Here is a 14,484-nt window from a genome sequence, read left to right on the forward strand (position 1 = left end):
GGCTGAAAATTCACACCCTGCCCATTTCTTTATTTCTGTCTTGAACTGTGTCCAGCCATATAATCCACTGGAGCATATCAGGACACTGTAAAAAGATTAAATGACAGTCTTATATTCAGTAATAAAATTCCTTCAAACTAGAGATTCCAAGAGGGAATGAATTCAAGCAGTATCTCCCCATGTAAGTCAAAGATTGTATCTTAAGTATAATATATCAGTGTCCAAAAGAACTAACCCTCACCTAAATTCTCTTCCCTTTTCAAATCAAAGATATGCATATATATTTAATATTTTGTCATTTATTTATATTATTTATATTATTTCAATATTTTATTTACATTATTTTATTCTTTTCATTATTATTTATTTTATATTTATTTAATTTATATTATACACACACACACACACAGTAAGATGCAGCCAACCCTGCTTCTTGTTCTGCTTAGATTTAGCTAAGGGGCACTTGATGTCAACATAGAGTTACTTTTTATTCAGTAGCTGTAGCCTGGGCTGTTTCTCTCAAGAATCTGGGTAGTTCCTTCAGGATTTTGGAAGTTAAATTGGCTTAACACTGAGACTCTGATGCCCATGTTCTTTCTTTACAGATTCCAATAGAAATAAACCCACAGAATTATCGCCAACAAATTTAGAAAATGAGATCGTCCTCCGCTATGAGAGCTTTTTCCTAGGAAAGAGCATGGTCTCAGAACCTAGCACTTGGTATTGCCAAAAGCTAGAGAAGAAAACAATGTTATCTGAACAAAAGATGAACACCTTAGTTTTGTCTTTATTGGAATATCTCTCAGTCCATGCCAGTTATCTAGAATCTACAATCTGTAAACTTGCTTGGTGGAGAGTAAGCTTCTTGCAGATGGTTACTTTTGGCACTACTCACTTATTCCACCTGGGAGGAAAAATTTACTGGTTACTCTCTTAGACATCACTGCTTTCTTGCCAAATGAAAATTTTGCAATGGCACAGTCTGAACCTTCAGCTCTTTTGGTGTTCTTTTTCTCTTCATATCTACATATTCGAAAACTATTAATTTCCATCTGTCCCTTGAGACTCATGTTTCTGCCACCCTCGTTCTAAATTGAGTCCACTTCTGCACCCATACTTCTGAGTGGAGGCATTGCATTTTCTATTCTGTATCAAAGTGACCTGACCCACTTCTGTTGTTGAGTTGCTGAAGTCCAAGACACCTGCCTTCTAGGGAAAATTTCTTCCCCAATTAAGACCCAACTTAAACCCCAACATGAGGAGGTGATGGAGTCAGTGGACACATGATGCAAGATTTATCCTTTCACCTTTTCTTTCCTTTCCTTTTCTTTTTTCTTTTCTTTTCTTTTCTTTCCTTTTTTCTTTCTTTCTTTCTTTCTTTCTTTCTTTCTTTCTTTCTTTCTTTCTTTCTTTCTTTCTTTCTTTCTTCTTTCTTTTGGCTGATCTAGACCTAACATTTATGCTAAAGACTGAATCTTAACCAATGTACACACAACTCAGTCTAGTACCAGAAATGTGGTTTGATCCCCTAATACCTAAAAGACTTGTGCACAGAATGATTCTTTTCCTATGTCTGATTTTTGCTAAGGAGAAGGTATACTTCTGAGATAAGCTATAGGAGTTGATGCTGAGGCTTTCTACACCTGTTAACTGCAAGTTGGTGGCTTAGATGAGGCCCTCGCACAACCTGCATCTTTGTTGGGGGTGACCACTGGATGGCCATTGTCTTTGGAGACCATGTTGTGTGGCTGCCATGATTTTACTGAAGCTATTCAATAGCCCGTATACCCTGCCTGAGGTCTGAGTGACCTGAACATCCTTGGAAGCCTTCTTGCTCCATGGCCCAAAACCAGGACCTCAGCTGAAGGTTATACCCCTTTGACTGAGGCAGATAGAGCCCAAGCAACTTTCACTTGAAGCTACCTGTATGTGTGTCCATGAATCTATGGAAATAGTTTGCTATGGACTAAGGCAGCACACACAGCACCAGGCACTTAGCACAGCCAATTAAAAGCTGAATGGCCTTTCCACAGCAGCAAAGAGCCAAATACATGAGGGTAAAAATTTGCCTGGGTTAACATAAGCCTTTATTAGCCACTGAGATAAGAATGTTCTTCACATACACTGTGCTCACAGCCCCAAAACATATATCTTAGCCAGAACAAAACCCAATTAGTGGATATATCTAGCTTCTATAGTTCTTCCATATTCTTCATATACACAGGGGACATCAGGAAGTCCCAAATCACTGTGTGCAAATTTTCAATAGAAATGTCAAACATGCTCCAGGACAATTGATTCTGTTTGCCTACTTTGAGAATAAAAAAGGACCGAGAGAGTAGGGAGGAAGAAATTTCATGAAAATGCATTTTGAGAAAATAGTGCATGGATTTCATCCCATTCTATCCCAATTATGAGAGGTCTGGCCATCTATCTCTATTCTAGACTTCCAAAGGGCTTCCAAGAGGCTATCTGGACAGTTTATTCTATGATTCCAGCAGGTCAGGGGCAGAGTGGGTCGGGATCTGCCTCGCACCTGAGAAACCTAGAGCATGAGCAATCTTCCAAATAGTCTGCATATTAGGAGACACAGGAGATGCTGCTCCATGGTGATTGCCCTGCTCTTCCAGTTATTTCCAAGAACAATAAAGCATCACTACTTCTCATGGACCTGATACGGGTACATGGGAGAGCTGATGAGAACTGTCTAGTCCAATAGAGCACACCCAATGGGGATGACAAAAAGGGAAAGATGGGTGGGGGAAAAGCTGGAGGTGAACTCCTCAGGGCTGAAGAAGAGTACAAGCATTAATACCCTGTGTGGTGATCAACTAGAATTTTCCCACTCCTATCATTTCCTTCATGTGGATGGTAGTATCAACAGTGAACAAAAGATACTCTCTCTACTTAGCAAATGCCCATTTAATAGGTTTGCCATGAGGATTGACTTGGTCATGGAAGTGAAAGGGTTAGCACAGTGTTCTTACTGTCTATGATCAATACTGGCATAACTAATGGCACATGTAGGTGAGTGACTTAATGACAATCTTTCCAACTGTTTATTACACATACCCTCCCTACTCTTCACCATTCAGCTTGCACGTATGATCATTTCTGCTACAGTACGACACACACGTTCCTCAAAATCACTACTTCATGCAAAAAAATCACACAATAAAAACCACAGAGTTTGGGATACATTGAGTTAGGGGGTACAGAATCCAGAAACTTAACCAGTAATACTTAAAAAAACCTGATAAGAACCTCATAAAAAATGGTAGCACTTGCTAAATGGCTAAGAACTACTGAACTACTATCATAAATATGGCACGTGGGGAAGTTTGCTGGTGGAAGTGGGGATGGTTCAGCAGCTGGGAGTTATTGTGAAGTGGTAGAAGGAACACCAGAAAGTCATCACACCAGATGTGGATGGGTGTGGCTCGCGGTCTGGTGAGGTCTGTGTGTTTGTGTGCTTTGTATATTCCTAGATGGCTCTGTTCGTAAGAGTGAAGTTTTCGGTGTTTACCCAGTGCACCCCATTCATGAAAAGCACATCAGCACATACAAAATGTGTGTTCTCCTCAAACTGGTCCTTAAAGTACCAATCACATTGGAACAAATTCACATTTTCAAGACAAGGAGAACTGACAGTGCGTATTTACAAACCAGAAGCCACACATCGCCTGGCCTGCTTTGAAACGGTATAATTTATGAGAATATGATCTCCCAAGTGCAATGGCTACAGCCCTTGGATTTAGGCCATGGGTGTTGGCCAAAAGAAATATATAATAGGGGAGAGAACTCTGTGGGCCCTTGTTAGGAGAGCCATAACATCCTCACAAAGTTACTCAACTCTCTGGCTAAATTATTTGTGAGGATGAAGACAATACCTACAGGATTGTTGTGAGGTCCACAAGCAGGAAGAGGAAAAAAGAAAGAGGAGAAAAACAAATGGTCTTGACCAATTCTTAGAAATGACAAAGGAGATATGACTCACCCCACAATATCATGTGATAGATTTGAATGGTAACCTTTTTTTTTATTAAAAACTAAAACATAGGATCATAGAAAAAAAATCAATATGTTTACAAAATCTATCAGTCAAGACCTTTATTTTTTTTAAGATTTTATTTATTTATTCATGAGAGACAGAGAGAGAGGTAAAGACACAGGTAGAGAGAGAAGCAGGCTCCATGCAGGGAGCCCGATATGGGACTCAATCCTGGGACTCCAGGATCACACCCTGGGCTGAAGGCAGGCACCTAACCACTGAGCAACTCAGGCCTTCCTCAGTCAAGACCTTTAAACTCTAATTCTTCTTATTAAAAGACTTATTTTTAAGGACTCATGTATTTATTTTTAGAGAAACAGAGAGCATGAGCAGGGTGAAGGGCAGAGGGAGAGAGAAAATATTCAAGCAGACCCTACACAGAGTGCAGAGCTTGATATAAGGCTCCATCCCTGAACCCTGAGATCATGACTTGAACTGAAATCAAGAGTCAGTTGCTTAACTGACTGAGCTACCTAGGCATCCCTCAAGATTGATTTTTTGTAAATGTCTAATTCTTTTTGTTTTAGGCGAGAAATAACAAATCCAATCTACCAAAAATATAAAAAGTTAATTTTTTAATGATGGAAATTATTAAAGAAAACAGAAGTTGTATATAAAAGCAAATTTGTGGTCACTGAAAACACACATCAAAATAAAATCTTTAAACACTGTTAAAAGAGTTGAAATATCATAACAATAATATCCCATAACAAGAAATTTATAAAGTATCACAGCTTTATAAAAATTCAATTTTTGTGCATTTCTATAATCTTTTGAATTTCCTTTTTTTTTTTTTTTTTAAAGTCAGTGTTTGTAGGTAAGGTCCATTTCTTTAGATGAGAGTTTCTCAAAGAATCAAAACTGCCTTATAAGTTGTGTACACTTCCAAGACATCTAGTCTAGCCTATCTGAGGTCAGTTGCTTCAGTGAAATATATTTTGGACAATGAGTTATTTGGCATAATGTAGCAAAGCAACTAGCTGTTTGACATTTTTTTGTTTGGTATCATGTGGGTCGTCATTTTTAGAACCAACTCTAAATAACTTTTCTCAAATATTTAGCAAGAATCATGCTATAATAGGCATTCCAGAAATATCCAGGGAGAATCAGCAAGCCTTTATTATACAGTCATTGGTCCTTATATGCTCCTGAGGTGTTTATTACATTACAGTAGGATTTCAGCATCTCTTATTCCCTTTCCTATTAGCTCTGATTTTAATTTTTGTAGTTGTTTTTCGGGTTTTTTGTTTTGTTTTGTTTTAGTTAAGGAAATGCAGCCATTATTTGGAGTTGAAAGATTTTGTTTATTTGAGAGAGATAGAGAGAGAGCACCATCAGGGGATTGAGGTAGGAGAGGAGGAAGCAGGCGCCCTGTCGAGCAAGGAGCAGAGGATCCCAGGACCCCGAGATCATGACATGAGCTGAAGGCAGACATTTAACTGACTGAGCCACCCAGGTGCTTCAAGGGCTCTGATTTTAAACAGTTTATTTATTTATTTATTTATTTGAGAAAGATTAAGAGAGAATATGTGCAGGGGTGAGGGGCAGAGGGAGAGAGTGTGGAGTCCAACTCAGGGCTCAATCCCAGGACTCTGAGATCATCACCTGAGCTGAAACCAAGAGTCCAACACTTAACTGACCAAGTCACCCAGATTTCCCAAGGACTATGATCTTCAATCCTTCTGTTTTCTCAAGGTCTAACACAGCACTGAGTGCAAAGTAAATTCTCTCTCTATACCAGTTAAATGTAATGAATACATTACAGGAAAGTTAGGGCTGAACTGTCCCAGTTTGGCTTTTCATATATCGAAATAATCAGATGGTCGTTGGAACCTCTACTCGGTTCAGCTTTTATTAGTTCAGAAGGGGAAACATTCTGGATTTTATTTCTTCCCCATTTTTAATGGATGAAGTCAATTTAGGTCACTGTGGATGTGTGGACGAGGCCATGAACTGCAAGCCTGTGTTGCTATTTTTATTATTGGGACTATTGAAGCCCCTTTAAGCTGAATTTATAGACTTTCAAAGTGAAAAAGGAAGCAGACTAGTATGGAAGTAGTCTCTAGAGTTTCCTGCCCCCCTGCCAGCCCCCAGGCCCCTCAAAGTTAGACTTTAGTTTCTTGTTTCCATGTCAAATCAGAACTGGACCAGTATCACTAGTTTCCTAGGAAACCCTGAAAAGGATGATCTTTACATAACTTGCTTTGCCCACTGTTGGAACGCAGCCACTTCTGGGGAAAGGCGGAGCAGGTGTTCAGCTGCCTCATAGCAACACTTCACAACAGTGTGGGAGGAAAACAGGGAAGAGCAATGCACTTAAATTAAACTGCCCTGGGGAGGGTAAGGGACCCGGGCAAAAGACAATCATTGAGAATCGAGGACATCTAATTAGTCAACGGATCTACTCCAAAGGGGAAGGCACTGACTGAATTTTTAATGAAATCACCATAACAGGTCTTTGGTTTCATCTTCTTCTTGAAAGGCAATGATACACATTTAAATGCTATCGTTTAAAGAGTCCTTCTGTTTTGAACATACTACCAAAGGAGCAATTTTTTTTTTAATTTGATGACTTTTATGTCAAAACAAGATGACAAAAGAACACCAACAGCAAAGAATAAAAGTCAACTGGGTTATGTTTTTGTACAATTCCTACTATTTTTTCCAAAAGTTCATAAGGTTTCGCTCAACCACCACTTGCTTAGAATTGCCAAAACCCAGATAACAATGCGAGAAGCTTCGTTCCAAACTGGTCTATTCTGCTTTTAGCGCAGAAACAAGTTCCCTATTAGTAGCAGCATTTCTTTGAACCACGATTCATTAACTATGGGCTAGAAGAAGAGAAGGCAAACTCAAATTTGCAAGTGGGAAGAGGAAAACATTTGAGCAGATGAAATCAAGACTGCCGTGTAGTTTGTTCTGCATAAAGGCACCCAGCCAGGGGGGCAAATAAAAGCTTTAAATTCTTCTCAAGCTGCTATATCCTGAGCACCCAGGACCCAAGCCACTGCTTGTCAACACAAAGGCGCCATCTGTTGGCCAAACCCATAGGGGGGCTACTTTATTTGGTGGACTTGTGGTCAGCCAGAGGGAGAGCCCATTTTTCTATCAGAAACTCCAGATAGAATGTTAGAACCCAGGGGCCCTAGAAGGTCTTCTTGTAGAAATACTGATTTTATAAACAAGGGAATAAATGAATACCAGGGACAGCTACACAATTTGCGCAGCCATGTACAGAATGAAAATGGGAACCCCTGGTTCAGAAAACAGGAAAGGGTACTGTTAAAAGTACTAAAATTACTTTATTTTGAGAGCTCTCTCAACTTGTCATAGTATTTTTAATTTGCTTGGTGTCATTTCTTGATTGCTGTCCTCAGCAAGAAAATTTTAAAATGTGTTTATTAGCATGAATTTCTACTTCATCTTTATATTCTCCAATGCCAATTTTAAATACAAGTAGAAGAGCATTTCACTGGTATGCAGACTCACCTAAATTATACAATTTGTGTTCTGTAGGTCATATATGCATATGTGTTTCCTTCACAACAGTGGAAATGTCATAGAAAACTACTTCCGCTGTTTTGTCACTTCTTTTAAAAAAGATAGATTTTATTTATTTATTTGAGAGAGAGAGCAAGGGAGAGCTTGAGCAGGGTGAGAGGCAGAAGGAGAAGCAGATTCCCTGCTGGGTAGGGAGCCCAATGCAGGGCTAGATCCCGGGACTCCAGGATCATGACCAGAACCGAAGGTAGATGTTTAACCAACAGAGCCACCCAGGAGCCCTTGTTTTGTCACTTCTTGACACACGTTTTGTCAACACTGTGGCTTACTAATGAGTAAAGATGGGGTGAAAGGAAGGGAACTGTGGATGCTACTATCTTTTCACCTTGGTGGACACCTTTCAGCATAAATGTTTGGCTGGTACCGAGAAATAACACAAGCAAGAAGTAACACAAGACATGATAGGTTCCTTGGTCATTTATGTTTCCAAGAATGTCACTACCTTCTTTCTGCATTGGAAAGCAACTTCCGATTTGAATAGAAAACGTGGCCACTCAGTATATCAGAGCCTTTCCTTACTCACTTGGAGATGAAACACGCTCACTTTGTAATCCCATTGTTTCTTTACACCCTTCTCAGGAACTTCCCTGGTATAATCTGAAACTGACCCCTGTCCTCAGAGTACACAGAAAGACTGAAAAAAAAAAAAAAAGACAGGCCACTCCAAGCTGGTAGGTGGCAGTTTTAATAAGCAAGGGCAACTTGCACAAGAGGCTTATCTTGGATGGCAGCGAGATGAATGGATCCCCACACCTGCCCACCAAATCTGAAAAGCTTATAGGGCCCTCACTAGGTGCAGTAACATATGCCATGCAGGTGTGTTCTGCACCACGTTACTATCTCAAGGCCATGTCCTTGGAGCAGCCTCTGGGAGTGGGAAAGCCAAGTGGAACTCACATTCTAAAGACAGTGGAAGGGAAGAGGAACCTGTGAATGTAGAGGTGTAGCTCATTGGCCAATTGGTGGTCGTGTCTTTTTGGTAACACTCCCCAACACTTGAATTTCCATGCCTTGAGGGTCCTCTAGAATTTTGTGTCATGGAGCATTGCAGATGCTGCAGGTAAAGAGTGCAGTAAGAAGACACGGTGGACATAGACATTATGCAGATCTCCTTCATTTACACATAGGATTTGTCGTCCCCTTGGACTTCACTCACAAAACACCAGTTCGAAGATTGCATTATTAAAAATTTCAGGTGAAAGTAGAGCATTAAACCAAGCACTAGAGCCCTTCAGAGAGTGAGGATGTGTGTCACTGCACAGGTTTCACACCCATGAATCCAGCCACGACCATGGCCCAGAATGATGTTAAATGGTTTGCCTAATAATCAAACAGTAATGCCTTCCAACCACAGCTGATTTCTAAGCATTGATTTCTATCCACTCTTCCTTTACTTAATAAACTGACCTATCTAATGATTCTTCAATGTTACTCCTAGATCAAAGAATGACAGGACACAAATGTTTGGAGAAGGAAAGATGCCAACAGTGACTGAGTGCCTGCCATTTGCATGGTATTTCACTAGGTACTTTTACTTACATGATCTCATTTATCCTTATTCTAATAAGATAGGGTGTATTTAACTCATTCTGAAGTATGGATAATAAAAAACCTAGAGATATTAACCAAGTGAATCAAAGATACATAACCTATATGTTGAGTCAGAAATATCAATGAGATATGAACATATAGGACTTTATTTTTGTTCCATACTGTCCCTTTACAACTTGTTCTGTTGTGTAGCCTTTCCATAACTCTGGATGAAAACCTGAGGAGGCCTTGATATCAGGGAGTTTTTCACTCAGTATAGATTGCAAACTCAGTTTTAACTTGAAAGCTGAAATATTCAGGTTTATGTAATATTCATGTGCCTGAATGGATCTAATGTTCCATTTTCTCCCCTCCTACAGCTGAGCTGTAGGAATTGGCCACAGCCCTGGAAGAAGGGAGGGCCATGGTACATTTCCTTTCTTGCTCACCTTTTCTTCCAGTTATTAGCTGGAATGGGAATGGTTATTAGGTAAGAGCTGGAAAGTGGAGCATGAGGGAGTGTATGAAAGGTAAACAAGAATGGGAAATGTATTTAAATGAGTTCTGTGTTGGCTTAGAATTCTCTTTATCTCAAGGATTTTCTTTTCTTTTTTTTTAACCATGGTTCCTCAGAAAGTTGAACCTGCACAATTTATTAGGGACTATGACCTTAGAGCAAAAGTGATGGACAGGGATAATGAAACAAGGCAGGAGAGAGAACCAAAATAAAGATTTTTTTTTTGTCAGGTCAGCCAGGATAACTGGTTGTTCGATCCAGTGGGACCTTCTGAGAAGCTGTATGGCATAAGCCTTTGAAACAATCATTCAACAGAGGGAGGAGAAGCTTTTATTCATTGGCTTCTATCCACTTTTGTTTAAAGGTCAATTTCATAGGACATTATCTCTCCTAAAGTTCAAGGGTGAACATGCATGAGTGCCAAGTGAGCTTCTGCTACCATGTCACAAAAAGGCCCAGGGGCAGGTAAGAGGAATGCAGCATGGGCTTAAAGTGAGGTGGTGCCAGGATGCACCTGCAGGAAGCTATTTAGAGCCTGTGCAAAACTCATCACTGAAGTGGTGGCCAAAAATCAGAGAACAATGAGATTGAATGGATCTGTTATGATACACTGGAGTGCCCAGTATAGGTACTTTCCCAGGTTCTTTGGGGGAAATTTAATTTTCCCTCCCCATTTCAAACTCTGGATGTGTGCAAGGTTGCCTCTTCATCAGGTGCTCCCCCCCCCCCCCCTTAAGGCCCTATCTTTGGGAGGTTTACTTTATACCTCGTCTCCTCTCTCAAAGGTTGGATCTCCTTTGCCCCCTGGGTAGGACTTAAGCAGCCCCTAGGCCAGCTCTCTATCCTACCCAAGCCCATATCTGGTCTTAGTCGTGTATTCTTTGGCCTGCTATGGAATGGAAGTGTAGTTACTTCTGACACCAAGAAGCAGTTTTCCCATTTTACCAGCCAAATCACCTTCCCAAACTTTCTTCATGCCCTTCACATTTCCTTGGGTGGAAGTTAGACCCCAGACTACCATGTCTTCAAAAGCCAAGACATATATTAGACTTTCCAAGTAGTCTTGTTGAAGCCTAATCCTCCCTAGGCTGGGGACAAATGAGCAGTCCCTCACAGTCATGACATTAGTTCTCTCCAAAGAATTCTGACAAATCCCCACATTTTATACCTAGAAAGGGGGTTAGAGGTATAATAGGAATGGAATAGACTCTCATACCTACTTTGGCAGTTCCTCCAGAGTGGTCTGTGTCACAATCACATGAACCCGTTTTCAATTGGCATTGCAGTTGGAAATAACCACAGTGGTATGAACTCCCATTCCCCACTGTACGTTGGCCAGTCTTACTGTTGGTTGCCTATCTTTCTGTCCTCTCAGACTGAGAATTAGTTTTCTCACATGCCCTGAAGGCAGTCCAACCCTGGCTGGTTTCAGAGAGCAATTAGCGCCAGAAAATCTCCATACATTGTAAGGTATGTAAAGAATACTCTTTAATTCTAATTCTTAAGTAGGAAACACTTCCATTAATTTTAGTAATATACAATACAATTTAGAGTGGAGGGTTTTGTTTTTATCCTTACTGTGGTCTCTAACAAAACTATATAAAATTGTGCATAATGTATTGTATTTCTTATCTGAAAAAAAAGAATTTGAAATAAATCCAGTAGTTTTCTGGTTTTACCCTGACTAAAAAATTTTGAGGGTTGGGGCACCTAGGTGGTACAGTTAAGCATCTGACTCTTACTTTTGGCTCAGATTGTGATTTCAGGGTCATGAGATCAAGCCCCACATCAGGCTCTGTGTTCATTGCAGAGTCTGCTTGAGATTCAGTCTCCCTCTTCCCCTCCTGCTCATGTTCTCTCTCTCTCTTAAATAAATAAATAAATCTTTAAAAAAAGAAAAATTTGGGATCCCTGGGTGGCGCAGCGGTTTGGCGCCTGCCTTTGGCCCAGGGCGCCATCCTGGAGACCCGGGATCGAATCCCACATCGGGCTCCCGGTGCATGGAGCCTGCTTCTCCCTCTGCCTGTGTCTCTGCCTCTCTCTCTCTCTCTCTCTCTCTGTGACTATCATAAATAAATAAAAATTAAAAAAAATTAAAAAAAAATTTGAGGGTTGAATTTTTTAAAAGTACCTACTAAGACTTTAACAGTTATTGCTCTGGATTAGGGGAAAAGAAATTCTCAGAAACTAAAAAATTCAAAGTACAAAAGCATACTGATCTCAGTACGAATGAGTTAGAAATAAATGGAAAGTAGGAAAGGAGGAGAAAATCAGGACCAATATTCTAGCCTGGGAGGGGGGCCCATTTGTACAGTCATTCTGTGAATTATTTTCACCGCTGGAAACATGACTTCCTAAGGCTAACAGTTTTAAGCACAAGTAGGGATAATGCTAAATGGTAGTATTTTTACTGCAAAAAGACTCAGGTACAGTTTAGAACATGCAGTTCTGAGCAACAGTGCAACTGGGCAAGCTCATCAACAAACTGTAGTGTGCGTATGTAACGGAGTTGACCAGAAAACATGGCTGTGTCCCAAAGTTAACTCCTTCTGGATCATTTTAATATGATCACTATTATGACAACTCAAAGTCATTAGTGGCAAGTTTTGCCTGAAATATTTCTGGGTCAATCTAAGTTGTTCTTTCACTAGAAAGCTATCAAAATTACTTATAATTACTTATTTATTGTAATCACAATGAGGAAGTCCCAAAGTGATTCTTTTCACCAGTGATCGCATTCACCTTTGTGTCTAAAATGGCTACAAATTAGATGTGTTTTCCCAGGAGCAATGTTTTCATTACTATTAATAAGTAGCTAGTTTTATTAATCCCAGACAAAAGATAAAGAGACATCATCAGAGGATATTTAGGATTTTGTCTTGCCTTGTTTTGTTTATTCCCCCCAATGCTAATGATCTGGGGAAAAAAAAGAGTGTTTCATTATTTTCCTCCTTCAACAGTATGATATTATTTAAGTAATCACTGCAGCAGAGGTCCTCGTGTTTTGGAAGAGGCCCATTAGCTAGTGGCACTAAACAGAAGTCATTAAAATTAATAACCAATGCAGAGGAGTCTTGCTTCTGAAAATGATTAGCATCCCATTTCTAGCTGTACTTTTTTTTTTTTTAAGTGAGGAATTTAAATTTTAAAAGTTGTGCCAGGTTTCTTTGGATACTCCCTTCACTGAGTTATCTCAAGTTGCACTGTGTCAGCCAGAAACTTTTTCTGATACTGGAGGGTGCTCAGGGAACTTCCGGCTTCCACAAAGACAATTTCAATTCCCTTGAGCCATTTCCCTTGAGGTTCTGCTAATGTGTCTCCTGCTAAGGGGAGAGTGATAAAGCTTCAGTCAGCCTGCATGCCGGTTGCACAGCTGTCAAGAAAGTGAAAAAGCTAGACTACTAGAAACATATGGTCTGTGTCATCATTTTTTGAAGAGGTGATGGAGCATGGTGGCCCGCCTCGCACCTGCCCCGTCTCCACAACACACCTTGAATGATTCTGGCCCAATGTTGGACAGCTGGAGGTTCAAATTCATCCACCAGGCTATCATTGAGCATGCAACGGAGAATTCCATATTATAGAAAGTTAGCTGCTTGTGAAACCACCTGCTTTCTTCCCTCTTTAAGGAGAAATGAATATAGCTTCATTTGCCACTTGGAAAATTTATTAGATCATTGTAGGGTTTGGGGGATTTGAGGGCCAATTAAACTTTTTTTGAGATTAAAATTTGGTCTATTATGATTATTTTCCTTGGGAAAAAACACACAACTTCTAGAATACTCAACATTCTATTTTATTTTTTATTTTATTTTTTTAAAGATTTTATTTATTTATTCATGAGAGACATACAGAGAGAGAGAGAGAGAGGCAGAGACACAGGCAGAGGGAGAAGCAGGCTCCACGCAAGGAGCCCGACGTGGGACTTGATCCCAGAACTCCAGGATCACACCCTGGGCTGCGGGCGGTGCTAAACCGCTGCGCCACCGGGGCTGCCCTCAACATTCTATTTTAATTATAATTATTGTCTTGGTCACCACACTTATTATTAGATCCATGATTTACATATTTAAATTAAAGAAATGTTATTAGATACTCTTTAAAATTTTTAAATGCAAGTTTCCATTATTCAGTAAGTAAATTTCTTAGTGAGGAGGTTTTTTTCTTTCTCCTCCCTACTGATGAAGCAACATTATACATTCATTTAATTGTTATTAGTCGATAACACATTACTGAAATTATTACTCTCTAATCAACCATGGATTTACTTGTGTGTCTGTCATCAGAGTTGGTTAGAACGCCCTGACGATAACTTCAACCAGTTATAGGAAGATGAGTAAACTAGGGCTTCATCTGGTTGTGTCAATGTATCTGACTTAACCTTTGGAGCAAGGACCCTTGTGACTGCTTCTTATACATGGTGCAGCATTACTGACATCTTTTGCCCTTGTTTTAAGGATAATTGCTGTACTTGCACCAGCCTGGGGTTTCTTTTACAGCCACCTGCTATTCACATGTTCAATCTTTTTATCTAGAATCACAAAACTGCAGCTCTCAGGCTTATTGACACTGCCTAATATATGAATTATTTCTTCCAGTTATTCAAATCCTAGAGACTTTGAGTCAAGTATACTAAAAATAAGGTAGATGGGACACCTGGGTGGCTCAGTTGGTGAAGTGTTCAACTCTTGATTTCGGCTCAGATCAAGCCCCACATTGGGCTCTGTGCTGGGCATGAAGTCTGCTTAAAATGCGTTCTCTCCCTTTGCCCCTCTCCTAACTTGCACACTCAATCTCTCTCTCTCCTCCTCCTCTAAAATAAATA

The sequence above is a fragment of the Canis aureus genome, chromosome 16 (assembly GCF_053574225.1).
Source record: "Canis aureus isolate CA01 chromosome 16, VMU_Caureus_v.1.0, whole genome shotgun sequence".
NCBI classification, from domain to species: domain Eukaryota; kingdom Metazoa; phylum Chordata; class Mammalia; order Carnivora; family Canidae; genus Canis; species Canis aureus.